The sequence below is a fragment of the Pongo abelii genome, chromosome 9, assembly GCF_028885655.2.
Source record: "Pongo abelii isolate AG06213 chromosome 9, NHGRI_mPonAbe1-v2.0_pri, whole genome shotgun sequence".
NCBI classification, from domain to species: domain Eukaryota; kingdom Metazoa; phylum Chordata; class Mammalia; order Primates; family Hominidae; genus Pongo; species Pongo abelii.
In genome coordinates this window covers 7,648,350-7,664,130 of record NC_071994.2, presented here as the reverse complement: position 1 = coordinate 7,664,130, position 15,781 = coordinate 7,648,350, and the positions used below count along the sequence as shown (strand labels likewise).

General features: G+C 49.9%; 1 protein-coding gene across 4 annotated transcripts in view; it reads left to right on the top strand.

Annotated features, from left to right (window-relative positions):
• The first annotated feature begins 7,240 nt into the window (after positions 1–7,240).
• The window catches only part of SYT12 (synaptotagmin 12), a 43,676-nt gene continuing 35,135 nt past the window's right edge, over positions 7,241–15,781 (top strand). The window contains exons 1-2 of one of the 4 annotated variants that reach the window (XM_054523789.2): positions 7,241–7,636; positions 10,361–10,604. The gene's annotated coding sequence lies outside the window, so the exon portion shown is untranslated. Of the gene's footprint in view, positions 7,913–10,360; positions 10,605–15,781 lie in introns of all 4 variants that reach the window. The other 3 variants (XM_054523787.2, XM_054523790.2, XM_054523788.2) reach the window with 3 other exon arrangements.

Here is a 15,781-nt window from a genome sequence, read left to right as displayed (position 1 = left end):
CGGCCTCCCAAAGTGCTGGGATTATAGGCGCGTGCCACCGAGCCCAGCCAGAAACTCAGTGAGACTCCATCTCTACAAAAAATTTAAAAAATTAGCCGGGTGTAGTGGCATATACATGTAGTTCTAGCTACTCGGGAAGCTGAGATGGGAGGATCACTTGAGTCCAGGAGGATGAGGCTGCCGTGAGCAGTGATCATGCCACTGCACTCCAGGTTGGGCAACAGAGCAAGATCTTGTCTCAAAAAAATAAAAATAAATAAATAAACAAACAAACCCTATGTCTTGTTCACTGCCTCCAGGTCTCTTCTTCAGCCTCTTGGACACGGTGCCATCGCTATTGGCATCAATAGGGGTCAGGCATGACAGGACAGTAGGTAAAAACTAAGGAAATAGAAATAGTTACGGACTTAGCAATAATGTATCAATATTGGTTCATTAACTGTGACAAATGTATAATAATAACATAAAATAATAATAGAGGAAGCTGGGTGTGGGCTATATAGGAACTCTGTACTATCTTTGTGATTTTTCTGTCAATCTAAAACTATTCTAAATTAAATAATATACTAAAAAAGAAAACAGACAAGAGACAGCCTGGGAGAAAATATTTGCCATATAAAAAACAAGGACACTTCATCTATACAAAAAATAAACAAAATTAGCCGGGTGTGGTGGCATCCGCCTAGAGTCCCACCTACTCAGGAGGCTGAGGTGGGAGGATCCCTTGAGTTCAGGAGGTTGAGGCTGCAGTGAGGAGAGCATTTATAGGCAGAAAACATAAGAATGCCTATAATTTTTTTTTTTCAGATGGAGTCTTGCTTTGTTGCCAGGCTGGAGTCCAGTGGCACGATCTCAGCTCACTGCAACCTCCGCCTCCTGGGTTCAAGCAATTCTCCTGTCTCAGCCTCCCGAGTAGCTGGGATTACAGACACCCGCCACCACGCCCGGCTAAATTTTGTATTGTTAGTAGAGACGGAGTTTCACCGTGTTGGCCAGGATGGTCTCAATCTCTTGAGTCGTGATCCACCCACCCCGGCCTCCCAAAGTGCTGGGATTACAAGCGTGAGCCACCGCTCCCGGCCTACAATTTTTTTTTAACCCAGTAGAAAACGATCCAGCAGGAAAATGGGCAAAGGAAGGAAATGGCAAGTTCACAGAGGAGGAGACAAACAGGTCAATACACACATGAAGAGATGCCTGGCCACCCTGTCATCAAAGAATGCAAACGAAAACAACAATAAACCATCATTTCTCCCATTGAGATTGGTAAAAGTTAGAGTAAATTGATGACGTCCCCTGTTGAAGAGGGCGTGGGGAAATGAGTGGTGTAGGCAGATAAAATGGTACCACCTTTGGAGAAGGCAATTTGGCTATAAGATTTTTTTTCTTTTCTTTTTCTTTTTTTCTTCTCTTTTTTTTTTTTGTGAGACAGAGTCTTGCTCTGTTGCCCAGGCTGGAGTGCAGTGGCACGATCTTGGCTCACTGCAACCTCTGCCTCCCTGGTTCAAGCAATTCTCATGCTTCAGCCTCTGGAGTAGCTGGGACTATAGGAGTGTGCCACCAAGGAACAAGGGGACCAAAGAAATCATTGCTCAGCTCTGGGTTTGACCTGATCTGCACCATGACTGGCTAATTTTCGTATTTTTAATACAGACAGGGTTTCATTGTGTTGACCAGGCTGGTCTCGCTCTCCTAACCTCGTGATCCACCCGCCTCAGCCTCCCAAAGTGCTGGGATTACAGGCATGAGCCACCACGCCCAGACTATGACTTTTAAGATAAAAATGCACATGCCCAGTGTGTTCCTTGCTGCATTATTTGTAATAACAAAAATCAGAAACAACCTTAGTCCATCAATAGGAGACTAGGATGCACACACACAATGAAATACTCTGCAAATGACAAAAAGCCTGAGGCGCGCTTACAGTGCTAATAGAGCAATGATCCCCGTTAACACTGTGCAGCACTCATGTGCCAGCCTCTCTCAAAATTAACTCTGTGAGTTAATTACTATTGTTATCCCCATTTTACAGATGAGAAAAACTGAGGCAGAGAGGGGTTAAGTAACTTTTTCAAGATTGCACACTTAAATAGCAGAGTGAGGATTTGAACCCAAGTAAGCTGCTCTAAACAACAACAGGCTGGGTGCAGTGGCTGAGGCCTGTAATCTCAACACTTTGGGAGGCCAAGGTGGGAGGACTCCTTGAGTCCAGGAGTTCAAAACTAGCCTGGGCAATATGGTGAGACACCCATCTCTACCAAAAAAAATTTTTTTTAATTAGCTGGACGTGGTGGTACACACCTGTAGTCCCAGCTACTTGGAAGCCTGAGGCAGAAGGATCTCTTGAGCCCGGGAGGTTGAGACAAGCCTGGGCAACATAGCAAGACACTGTCTCTACAAAAAAAAAAAAAAAAAAAATCACCGAGCATGGTGGCACATGCCTGTAGTCCCAGCTACTTGGGAGGCTAACGAGGGAGGATCCTTTGAACACAGGAGATTGAGGCTACAGTGAGCTATCATCACACCACTGCACTCCAACCAGGGTGATGGATCGAGGCCCTGTCTCACAAAAATAAAAATAAAAACCACGACCACCAACTATATACACTCTCACACACACACGTACTCACACACACATACCCACACAAATCTATGTGCATCTGCATACATATTTGCAAATACATAAACAATACCTGAAAGGTCTCCACAGCCCAGCAACCTGATGAGCATCTTACCTTTCCAGGGCAAAGTGAGAGGATGGGGGAGTGGATAAGACTTTGACCGCATCTGCGTGAAAGAGGATTATTTTGATTCTGTGGTTTTTTGTTTTGTTTTGTTTTGTTTTTCCTTTCATTCCTCTCTTCCCTGAAGCTGCCCCACCCGCAGCACACAGACACTGGCCACTGGACCAGCTCTCCCAGCACTACCTCCTGGGAGGGTGGATGCAGGGGAACAAAGAAGTCGTTGCTAAGCTATGCGTTTCAAATCAGACTTTTTCAAAGCCCACAGCAGGAACGATGGCCTTGAGAACAAGCCTCCCATGTAGGAGCCTTTCATGGCTGGGCTGTTGAGGGAGAAGAGGTTTGTTGAGAAAAGAGCCACAGGCTCACAGCTAAAGGTGTACAGCAGCCGCATAGGAATAGAAGAAGCTGGGGGCAGGTAGGCACATTTTCCTGCTTCTGAGTTAGCCTGAGGCCTTGCCCCAACCCTGCCCCTGGGAGTGCTGAGTGCCTTCAAGCCCCTGGGAGAGTAACTTAGCCATGCCCAAAAAACCAGAAATAAAAAAATAAAACCAGAAAGGTCAGGAGGCTGAGTCTGGGTCCTCAGGCCTCAGGAAGCTGCAGGGGGACCCCTGCCACCACCCTTGTATCCCATGGAGATGGAAGAGCTTCTAAATGTTTCTCGAGCCTCATAAGGATGGGAGAGGGTTGCAGGACTAGAGGACCTGGCACCAGGAAGGGAGGCGGCTGCCCTCCCTCATGTGGCCTGCCTACCTGTTAACAGAGGCCTCGTCAAGCCCTGGCCAGCAGGGACCAAGGCCAATGTTCAGGAGCTGAGAGGCAAGAGGCCCTCAGGGGAAGGACAGAGAAAGGTGTGGGGACTAGGTGCCCCCTTCCTAATGCTAGGACCAACTTAAACCTGCGGTGCTTGGCTCTGCCCTGGGACAAGAGGATAAGGGGCAGGGAGAAAAACTGGTTTCATGAAATTCAGTGGGTTGACAAAATACAATAGAATCAAATCAAATAACAGAGTATTACTTTATGAAACTTTTGCTACATGATTATTGATTAAATGTTGTGCTGGTTTCAAAGTGCACTGGATTTCCCACTGTTAGTCAAGGCCAAAAATATGAGAAAAATTTTCTCAAAGACTACAAAAAGTCTCCTTGTAGGTCAGGCTGGTGAGATGAGTTTGGTTATTAGAGAGTTAGAAAGGGTTACATTTTTCATACCAATTCTTATCTTTAGGATCTTAAACTACAGCCATTTGTTTGATTTTTGGCACAGTGAGGATATAAGTGTACTACTTCTGTAATTTAAAAATGTTACTGGCCTTGTTCGGTGGCTCACGCCTGTAATCCCAGCACTTTGGGAGGCCAAAGTGGACAGATCACCTGAAGTCAGGAGTTCGAGACCAGCCTGACCAACGTGGCGAAACCCTGTCTCTACTAAAAATGCAAAAATAATTAGCCAGGAGTGGTGGCAGGTGCCTGTAATCCTAGCTACTCCGGCAGCCAAGGCACAGAACTGCTTGAATTCGGGAGGCAGAAGTTGCAGTGAGCCGAGATCACGCCACTGCACTCCAGCCTGGGTGACAGAGCAAGATTCTGTCTCAAAATAAATAAACAGATAAATAAATAAATAATGTTACTGAATGTCCCTGACATCAAAAAGGGACTGGTGGGCCCAACAGGCACAAGGTTGGCCATTGTGATAGGGGATGGTAGGAGCTCTAATCGGTGAAGATAAAGGCATATATAAAGGACTCTGAACCCAGCCATGGGGGCAATGGGCAGTGGGTAGAAATGGCACGTGGGATGAAGAGGGGTCTCAGCCGAGTTGAGTATGAGTTAGGCAGATGGGGAAAGCACTATCGAGGCAGATGATAAAGTTCCTGGAGGGCATGAGATCTCCCTGTCCGGTGGAGTACAATGTGTGGCCCCATCCTCCTCCAGGCCGGCCCTAAAATGCTGTGTCGAACAAGGTCCATGATAGACTGGGTAGGGCAGGCGGGTGTCCAAAGCAAGGTAACCAGAGGTCAACCCCAAAGGGCAGTGCCACCTGGGAGATCCAAGGCGTGGGCACCAGGCGAGGCACAGGGTACAAGGTCGGTGTTAGGATTTCATGTGTCCCCCAAAATCCACGTTAAAGCTCTACCCCAATGTGACTATTTTTGGAAATAAGGCTTTTCAGAGGTAATTAAGGTTAAACAAGGTCATAAGAGTGGGGCTCTAATCCAACAAGACTGGTGTCCTTATAACAGGAAGAGGCGGCCGGGCGCGGTGGCTCACGCCTATAATCCCAGCACTTTGGGAGGCCGAGGCGAGCGGATCACAAGGTCAGGAGATCAAGATCATCCTGGCCAACATGGTGAAACCCCGTTTCTACTAAAAATACAAAAATTAGCTGGGTGTGGTGGCTCGTGCCAGTAATCTCAGCTACTCGAGAGGCTGAGGCAGGAGAATCACTTGAACCAGGGAGGCGGAGGCTGCAGTGAGCTGAGATCGCGCCACTACACTCCAGCCTGGCGACAGAGCAAGACTCTGTCTCAAAAAAAAAAAAAAAAAGAAAAGAAAAGAAAAAAAAGAGGAAGAGGCTCCACAAGGCAAAGAGAAAAAGACCAGGTGAGGACATAGGGGAGGGCAGCCCTCTACAAGCTAGGAAGAGGGCAGAAACCAACCCTGATGGCATCTTGATCTTAGATTTCCAGTTTCCAGAGCTGTGAAAAATAGATTTTTGCTGTGTAAGCCATCCAGTCCATGCTGTTTTGTTATGGCAGCCCCAGAAGACTAATATTGTCAGGTTGGGAATAATGACTCAAGATGGCTCAAGAAGAAAGGCAGGACCAGGTATGTAATTTGCAGGGCCTCGTGCCAAATGAAAACGCTGGACTCCTTGTTCAAAAATTATTGAGAATTTCAAGGCACTTTGGGAGGCTGAGGCAGGAGGATCGCTTGAGCCCAGGAGTCTGAGACCAGCCTGAGTAACACAGTGAGATCTCATCTCTACAAAAAAATTTTTAATTAGCTGGGTGTGGTGACACGCACCTGTTGTCCCAGCTACTCAGGAGGCTGAGGCAGGAGGATCCCTTGAACCCAGAAGGTTGAGACTGCAATTGTCAGAGGTGTTTGAACCAGAGCAACTCCATCTTGAGTAGGGGCTCGGTAAAATAAGGCTGAGACCTACTGGGCTGCATTCGCAGGAGGTTAAGGCATTCTTAGTCACAGGATGAGACAGGAGGTCGGAACGAGATACAGGTCATAAAGACCTTGTTGATAAAACAGGTTGCAGTAAAGAAGCCGGCGAAACCCACCAAAACCAAGACGGCGATGAGAGCAGCCTCTGGTCGTCCTCACTGCTACACTCCCATCAGCGCCGTGACAGTTTACAAATGCCATGGCAATGCCAGGAAGTTACCCTATCTGGTCTAAAAATTACAGGCATGAGTAATCTACCTCTTGTTTAGCATAAAATCAAGAACTAATCTCATGCCTGTAATCTCAGCACTTTGGGAGGCCGAGGCAGCCAGATCACTTGAGATCAAGAGTTCAAGACCAGCCTGGCCAACATGGTGAAACCCTGTTGCTATTGAAAATACAAAAAATTAGCCAGGTATGGTGGTGCACACCTGTAATCCAGCTACTCAGGAGGCTGAGACAGGAGAATTGCTTGAACCCAGGAGGCAGAGGTTGCAGTGAGCAGAGATCGTGACACTGCATTCTAGCCTGGATGACATAGTGAGACTCCTTCTCAAAAAAAAAAAAAAAAAAAAGGACCATAAAAATGGGCAACCAGCAGCCCTTGGGGCTGCTCTGCATATTAAGTAGCCATGCTTTTGTTTCTTTACTTTCTTAATAAACTTACTTTCACTTTATAGACTCATTCCAAATTCTTTCTTGTGCAAGATCCAAGAACGCTCTCTTGGGGTCTGGACTGGGACCCATTTCCGGTAACACCATGGGTGGTGCTTGCGCCACTCAACTCTAGCCTAGAGCAACAGAGCTAGACCCTGTCTCGAAAAAAAAAAAAGAGACAGAGAATTTTAAGACAGCAACAGCAGAGCATTAACCATGTACTGGGCCCTGTGTGCAAGCTCAGGTTTTACACCTGTGAAGCCAACCCTAAAGAGAGGTTCAGGATGGAGGCCTTGAACTAGATACAGAGGTCAGGGGTCCGTGCGTAATGCAGGCTGGAATCCTCATATGTGCTCATGCACAGAGGTAGGCACACATACAACCAGTTCAAACAGCAAGCAGAACGCAAGCAGAGAGGAAATCGAGTTGCAAAGGCAGAGAGATTACTTCCACAGGAAAAGTGAAGAATGAGCAGCCATCAGACATGCATTCTTAGCTGTCAATATCCCTCACTCTTCCCCTTGTCAAGGGCAGGCTTCGGCAGCCATGTTCGTATGTATCACGTGACCCCCACTCTCTTGGTCACTGTGGGTTGGAAGAGGGCTGATCACCTGACCCAAGTCAGCCAATCAGAGCTCTCTCCTGACACTGGCTGTGGTTGAAGGTCTAGAAAATGTTAATTGGGAGAGCTGTGGCTGGCAGAGAAGGAAAAAGGAAGCTGAAGGGCACTTGAGCTCATAATGGTCTCTCCAACCCTGATCCTGTCCTTTATGGACATTTGGCAGTGCTGCTGCCTTGAGGTGCCTTGCAATGCTGGATCTTTTTGTTAAAGCCACCTCTGTTGCTTCAGCCAGCTTGAGTGGGTTTCTGTTACTTGCTAGGGGTTGGGAAGGCTTCACCAACGAAGGGAAAATTAGTCAGGTCCTGAAGGATGAGCAAGATACGGGAGTGGACCGCATCGTGAGGGAGTGGACTTCCTGGTGGGGTTAAGGGTGCCTGAACACCTGGGAGGCAAGTTGAAGCCAAGACCTGGAGTGATGGAGAGGCAGGGTAGGCTACCCGGTGAGTAGGAGGCCGAAGGAACCACAGCAGGGCTCCACATCTCCTGGCCCAGAGGGGCTGGGACGTGAGGCCCAGAAGACACTCGTCCCTAAGGGGAGCCTGAGACTGAGGAACTCTCATGCCCTGCATCGGGCTCGTGGGCGAAGGGCCTTCCCAGGGACTGCACCATGGCCTGTCCCCAGCCTTACCCAGGGGCCTGCCTCTCAGGTTCTGCAGGTCCCAGGGGTCAGAGCTGTGTGGGGTGCTCCACTGAGTACTTCCTTCAAACTCCTTCAGGTTTGCTATTTTTATCTTCGGAGTTCTCAGTTCCTGAGTGGGAGGCAATAATAAAAGGGAGTGGGTGGGGAGAAGGAATTCGTATATTTCTTTTCTTTTTTTTCTATTATTTCTTTTGAAACAAAATTTCACTGTTGTTGCCCGGGCTGGAGTGCAACAGGGAGGCCTCGGCTCACTGCAACCTCTGCCTCCCGGGTTCAAGCGATTCTCCTGCCTCAGCCTCCAGAGTAGCTGGACTTACAGGCATGAACCACCACGTCCGGCTAATTTTGTATTCTTAGTAGAGACAGGGTTTCCCTACATTGGCCAGCCTGGTCTTGAACTCCTGAACTCAGATGATCCGCCCGCCTTGGCCTCCCAGAGTGCTGGGATTACAGGTGTGAGCCACTGCACCCCGGCCTATTTTTTGAAAAGTGGATTTGGAAAGAGGGTTTTTTCCTTTTCATTTTTGACAAGGAGCACTTCCTTCCTGATCCTGAGGAAGCCCTTCCTTTTTTTTTTTTTTTTTTTTTTAAGACACAGTGTCGCTCTGTCACCCAGGCTGGAGTGCAATGGCCTGATCTCGGCTCAGTGCAACCTCCGCCTCCCGGGTTCAAGCGGTTCTCCTGCCTCAGCCTCCCGAGTAGCTGGGACTAGAGGTGCGTGCCACCACGCCCGGCTAATTTTTGTATTTTTAGTAGAGACGGGGTTTCGCCATGTTTGCCAGCCTGGTCTTGAACTCCTGAACTCACGTGATCCGCCCACCTCAGCATCCCAAAGTGCTGAGATTACAGGCTTGAGCCATCGCACCCGGCCCGGAAGCCCTTCTTAATCTGATTTTTCCTCCTTTCAGTTCTTTTATTCACGGCTTATTCATCAACTCTTTACTATTCCTTGTTACCATTGGTTTGAATCCCACCTCTGCAACCTGCTGGTGTTTATTCTTGGCTACATTTCTTCTTTTTTTTAGAGACAAGTTCTTGCTCTGTTGCCCAGGCTAAGTGCAGTGTCGTGATCATAGTTCATTGCAGCCTCAACCTCCTGTGCTCAAGTGGTCCTCCCACCTCAGCCTCCATAGTATCTAGGACTACAGGTGTGAGATGGCTACATCTCTGTTTTTTTTTTTTTCTTTTTGAGACAGTCTCGCCCTGTTGCCCAGGCTAGAGTGCAATGGCATGAGCTCGGCTCACTGCAGTCTCCACCTCCTGGGTTCAAGCGATTCTCCCACCTCAGCCTCCCGAGTAGCTGGAATTACAGGCATGCGGCATCATGCCCAGCTAATTTTTGTGTTTTTGTAGAGACGGGGTTTCAACCATGTTGGTCATGAACTCCTGACCTCAGGTGATCCGCCCGCCTCAGCCTCTCGAAGTGCTGGGATTGCAGGCGTGAGCCACTGCACCCAGCCTGGCTACATTTCTTAATCTCTCTGTACCTCAGGTTCCGGATGTGTAACCTGCGGGCTGATAAATGAACCTTGGTGATAAGAGTCCTGGGAGGATTGAATGAGCCAATATGTATAATGCACTGAGAATGGTGCCAGGTATATAAGGACTTCATGCATGTGGGTTCTTGGGGCTTTTGTCGTTGTTGTTGTTGTTCTGGGACAAGGTCTGGCTCTGTCACCCAGGCTAGAGTACAGTGCATCTTGGCTTCCTGCAACCTCGCCCTCCCAGGCCCAAGTGATCCTCCACCTCAGCCTCCCGAGTAGCTGAGACCGTAGGCATGTACTATGACGCCTAGCTAATTTTTGTATTTTTTTGTAAATATGGGGTCTCACTTTGTTATCTAGGCTGGTCCCAAACTCCTGCACTTAAGTGATCCCCATGCCTTGGCCTCCTGAAGTGCTGGGGTTACAGGCGTGAGCCACTGTGCCCCGACCTTGATTGATTTTTTTTTTCTTTTTTTTTGAGAAAGGCTAGAGGGCAGTGGCTTGATCTTGGCTCTGCAACCTCTACCTCCCAGGCTCAAGCAATTCTCATGCCTCAGCCTCCCAAGTAGCTGGGACTACAAGTATGCGCCCCCACACCTGGCTAATTTTTGTATTTTTAGAAGAGACTGGGTTTCACCACGTTGGCCAGGCTGGTCTCGAACTCCTGGCCTAAAGCGATCCACCCACCTCAGCCTCCCAAAGTGCTGGGATTATAGGTGTGAGCCATTGTGCCCAGCCTCAGCCCTTGATTTTTAAATACTGACAAAACACCCGCTATATGCTGGGCCTGAAGGCTAGAGAGATGAATAAGACACCTCCTCTCTGCTTCAAGTTCCCAGCATCTAGTAGGAACAGGCACAGAAACAAATAATTCCAGGACAGACACTATAAATGTGTTAAAGGGAGGGTCCAGCTATTGTGGGAAAAGGGAGTGAGTGGCTTGCTGGAGCATTATGGAAGTCTTCATGGGACAGAGTTTGTTTTTTGTTTTTTGTTTTTTGTGTTTTGTTTTTGAAACGGAGTCTCGCTCTGTCACCCAGGGTGGAGTGCAGTGGCGCAATCTCGGCTCCATGGGAGAGAGTTTGAAAGGATGAAGAGTTTACATCCTCTGGAAAGAAGCAAATAGAAGGCATTCCAGGCAAAAGGAACTGCATTGAGTAAAATCATGGAGGCAGGAAAGGGCTTGGTGTGTTTGAGAAACAGTGATTAGGGCATGGTGGTGGTGGAAGCTTAAATTGTATGGCCCATGGACAGTGACAGCCGGACAAGAAGCTGAAGTGACAGGTGAGAAAACACTGAAACCATCTGACCTTTGATTTCTGGCTTTACGGAGACATGTAGAGAAAAGGTTTTGTCCCTCCCAGGCTAGAAAAAGACAGAACTGAGTCCTAGGGATTACCCTGAAGCAGCATCTCCACTCATCCACTCTGCCCCACAGCAACATCTGTGCCATTTCTCTCCCAGACTCCCTCATGGTGAGGCGGGTGGTGACAGTGTGGCTTCTGGAGCTAGCCACCTTGCCCAGGTCCAGGCTCCAGCTCTAACATGCTGGGCCTCAAGGGCCGGGCAGGAGAGATTGCAGCCAAGACAGGGATAGTGTCCAGACAGTGGACAGCATGATGTAGCCAAGCCCCAGTAACCCTCAGGTCCCCCCCACCCCTCCCTGGGCTCTGTGCCCAACCCTGAGCTCATGCCCCTTCATCTTGCCAGGCCTGTTCCGGCTCTGTGTTAACTGGCTGCCCAGTACCCTGCTGGTGACACCTGCCACCACCTCCAAATGCCTTCTGTGGCTGCCCTGCATCCTGCTTATGTCAGTGAGGCCCTGGGACCTGTCCCTAGGCAACCTGGGAAAGGGCAGGTTCCAGCTGTGGCTCAGAGCCTGGGGAGGGGTCAGGAGATGGGTTCCTGTGGTTCTTCTGGTTGTCCTGTGTTAACAGGCGTCTGTTGGTGATGGTGCCCACACCTTTTTTTGTCTTGACTCCTAGAACAAGTTGAACCAAAGGAATTCCAGACCTGGGAAAGTGGAGAAAGAATTTTGGGGTCGGGGTCAGAGCCATTTACGACTTTGCCTAGGGCCTGGGTCTTCTTTCTCCTAAAGGCCTCATCCCACAGCACGCCACACAAACATGTCACATAACACACAAACACATGTCGTATTTCACAGTAAGTAGAATTCTTTATCACACTATGTTCAGGTGCAGTATTCTAGTTGACAACATATTTGTGTACGGTCAATGTTAAATTTAGCTAGGTGCAGTGGAACCTACCTGTAGCCCCAGCTTCTTGGGAGGCTGAAGGGGAGGGTCATCTGAGCTCAAGAGTTTGAATCCAGCCTGGGCAACATAATGAGACCCCCATCTCTAACAAAATGAAATGAAATAGTAAAGTGTATGTATATTAACTTTTATTTTCTTTTCTTTTCTTTTTGAGATGGACTTTTGGTCTTGTCACCCAGGCTGGAGTGCAATGGCACGATCTTGGCTCACTGCAATCTCCACCTCCTAGGTTCAAGCAATTCTCCTACCTCAGCCTCTTGAGCAGCTGGGATTACAAGCACGTGCCGCCATGTCTGGCTAATTTTTGTATTTTTAGTAGAGATGAGGTCTCACCATGTTGGCCAGGCTGATCTCTAACTCCTGACCTCAGGTGATCCGACCGCCTGGGCCTCCCAAAGTGCTGGGATTACAGGCGTGAGCCACCGCACCCGGCCTGATTTTCTTTTCTTATTTGGAAGCCAATCATTTTCCCCAGATGGCAGGCATTGTCGGCTCTTTCCACACTGGGTCTGAGGCAGTAGGCTATGAAAACGCTTCCGCAGAGGCTCTTGGTATCTGCCCGGTTTCCTCTGCTTGGACTGTCTTTTCCCACCCACCTTGCCTGGCTGATGCCTGATCATCTTTCAGGTCTTGGTTTTGTTTTTTGTTTTGTTTTTTTGAGACAGAGTCTTGCTCTGTCCCCCAGACTGGAGTGCAGTGGCACAATCTCGGCTCACTGCAACCTCCGCCTCCCGGGTTCAAACGATTCTCCTGTCTCAGCCTCCCGAGTAGGTGGGATTAATGACGCCCACCATCACGTCTGGCTAATTTTTGTATTTTTAGTAGAGACAGGGTTTCACCATGTTGGCCAGGCTGGTCTCAAACTCCTGACCTCGTGATCCACCCACCTCAGCCTCCCAAAGTGCTGGGATTACAGGCGTGAGCCACTGTGCCCGGGCCAGGTCTTGGTTTAAAAGTCACCTCCAGCCAGGCATGGTGGCCCAAGCCTGTAATCCCAACACTTTGGGAGGCCGAGGCGGGCGTATCATCTGAGGTCAGGAATTCGAGACCAGCCTGGCCAACATGGCGAAACCTTGTCTCTACTAAAAATACAAAAATTAGCCAGGCGTGGTGGTATGCACCTGTAATCCCAGCTACTGGGGAGGCTGAGGCAGGAGAATTGCTTGAACCCGGGAGGCGGAGGTTGCAGTGAGCTGAGATTGCACCATTGCACTCCAGCCTGGGCGACAGAGCGAGGCTCTGTCTCAAAAAATTTTTAAAAATAATAATAAATAAATAAAAGTCACCTCCTCCAAGAAACCCTCTCTGAAGCCCTCCCACCTCAGACTGACTGAGCTACCCCACCTTTGTGCTGCCACATCACACTGCCTTGTAACTTCTTGGCTACGAGTTGGCCTCTTCCATCAGATTATGAGTCCAAGAGGGTAGGGTCTGTCTCATTCATTGGCCCTCAGACCAGCATCCCTCTGAAAATGTAAGTGCTTATAACTATCAGCAGGGAAACGAGGCAAAAGGACCTTGAAGTCAGCACTGGGGCTGGTTCTCTATCAACCTTAAAATGCTAAGAGCTGTCACATTTCAGGGTCTCATTTCAGCGTCTCACTCATCTAGGAGGTTGGCATGGTTATTAACTACATTTTGCAGTTGAGGAAACTGAGGCACAGAGAAGGTAAGAAACTAATCCAAGGTCACACAGTGACTTTAGTGTTCTGAACCGCACATGCTGTGTCAGGGATTTAGCATGAAGTAACCACACACTGAAAGAGGGCTGTCGTGTTTCTTCCTTCAGATGGAGGGGACTGTGAAGAGAGAAGGCTTTTGAGACCTGGGGGGTCATCCTTTCCTTTGGGAGGACATTGGGAATCTGCCCGTCATTCCTGAGTTCCAGGTCTCCAGGAGTGAGTCCCTGTCCTCACAGGTGCAGGCCCCAGAGTCCAGAAGGAAAGTGGGTATAAGTGGCTTGAGCCGGATCAAGTCAATGTAATTGACACGCAGAGTGGGGAGGAGCAGCCCAGCCAGGCAATATGTAGTGTCTCAGGTTGCAAACGGGTCTTCAGGGACCACCCATAACATAACTTAGTTGGGGCTAGGATCCCTACCAGGCACTTTTATTTACGTATCTCCCTTGATGGGGAGCTTGCCCCAACTCGGGGTCATTTTCACTGTGGGGGCCCTGGCCATGCAAGCTCTTGTGTCTGCCGAGCTGATACCTGCCTCCCTGCAGCTTCCTCAGGGTGCTAGTCCTCAGGGCACTGGTGCTCAGGGCCTGGCAGGGTTGCACCTTCTCTCCTTTCTCCCTGCGGCCCTTCCAGGAGCTGAGTGAGTGTCTGGGCCTTTCTGGTCTTCAGCCAGGGCTCCTGCCTCTCTCCTCTTTGTCCCAGCCCCCAACCCTGACAGTCAAGGCCTTTAGTTCTTGAGCCCATCCCATTCACCCTTCGAGGCTCCTGGCCCACAAGCCCCCTCCCTGGGCCCGGGTCCCACCAGCAGTTACCTCGTTACTGAATGGATCCTCCCCTGTCTGTGTGTCTTCCCATGAGGTTACAGGCCCCTGTCAAGTGTGGCCCCCGGGGCAGGGCCTCCCTACCCTCCACTCAGCTGCAGTCTGCTCAGCGCCTTCAGCACAGGCTGGGGCTAATGCCGTCTGCATTCCTTTCCTGGGGCTGCCATGACAAATTACTGCAAATTTGGCAGCTTACAAAACCAGAAATTAATTCTCTCACAGTTCTGGAGGCCAGAGCCCAGAATCAAGGTGTTGGCAGGGCTGGTTCCCTCCAGACGCCCTCCGGGAGAATCCATCCCAGGCCTCTCTCCCAGCTTCCGGGGGCTGCCAGCAACCCTTGGTGTTCCTTGGCTGAGGGTTTCATAACTCCAGCCCCTCCCTCCGTCTCCACGTGGCCTTCTCTCTGTGCCTTCGTGACTGAGATGTCTCTGTTTTCTTTCTTATAAGGACACCACCCATCGCATGTAGGACGCACTGTAAATCTAGAGTGATTACAGCTTGAGATCCTTCACTTAATTGCATCTGCAAAGACCTTATTTCCAAAAAAGATGACATTCGCAAGTGCTAGGTGTTAGGACTCAGATGTATCTTTTTGAGGGGTCACAAGTCAACTCGCTGCAACCATCCCATCAGCCTAGATGTGCGTAGATGTGTCCGGGATCAGGGAGGGTGTCCCCTTCACCTCCACATCCCATGGAAAGTGCTCATTGGAAGAAGTGAAGATCTTGTTAATGGATTTGATGACTGGGAACCCAAGCAGTACGCCCAGAGCAGATGCCTGGGGGAGCTGAGTATGGGGGCGGGGAACAGGTGAGGACCCACAGATCCAAGGGCTGGCTTCCCTGACGCACCCAGCACCAGCTTCTCTGGAGAGGGTTGGAGAAGCGGCTCCTGCCGGGCTGCCCTCTGCCAGGCACTGAGGCCAGCCTGTGAGCCAGGCAGGGGACCCAGCAACTGGGAGCTGGTGGGAGCTTGGGGCCTTGTGGGTGAGACCCAGACTGGACAATAAGGGGCTGAGGGATCATAGTGGGGGTAGGACTAGGGGTGGAGGTGGGGGTAGCAGGCAGGCCCCAAGGCTGTTTTGACTTATATGGAGGCAGCATCGAGGCATGGCACGGGGGTCTGAGAACCCAGAGGGGCCTAGGTGCTCTGGCTGGCTGTCCGTGGCCCGCAAACCTGGCCAGGTTCCCTGTCCTGCCCTCCAGGTCAGCGGGGATCCTCGTGGCCTCCTCATTGCCACTCTCGACGCTCCCTGGAGGCTGGTGGCAGTCAGGCTGCCTTGGGTGTATGCAGGGTGGCTGGAATGAAGTAAAAAAATTTAAAAAAACATTATTTTTCACTGTAAAATATTCCTGCGTCACGTAGCTCCCGCCACAAACTACTTAAAAGACAGCTGCTTTCTTTGTCTAGTGCCAAACTTTCTAGATGCAAGTCCACTGAGCCAGTGTACACCTTAAATAAACTCTCCTACACCCCATTTGGTCTCTCTGGCCCCTTACTTTCCCGCAACAATGGGAGATCCCTGCCTTGCATCCAGAGCTGCGGCTCCTTCTTAAGCTTCCCCCAACCAAGGGGATCCCGGTGACAGGTGGAAAGGCAGCTCAGGCGTCTTGTGGAAGTAGAGACCAGTAGTCCCTGGGCAGCAGGTCGCAACAGGAGGGCAGGGCAGCCAAGGCCAGTGCTGG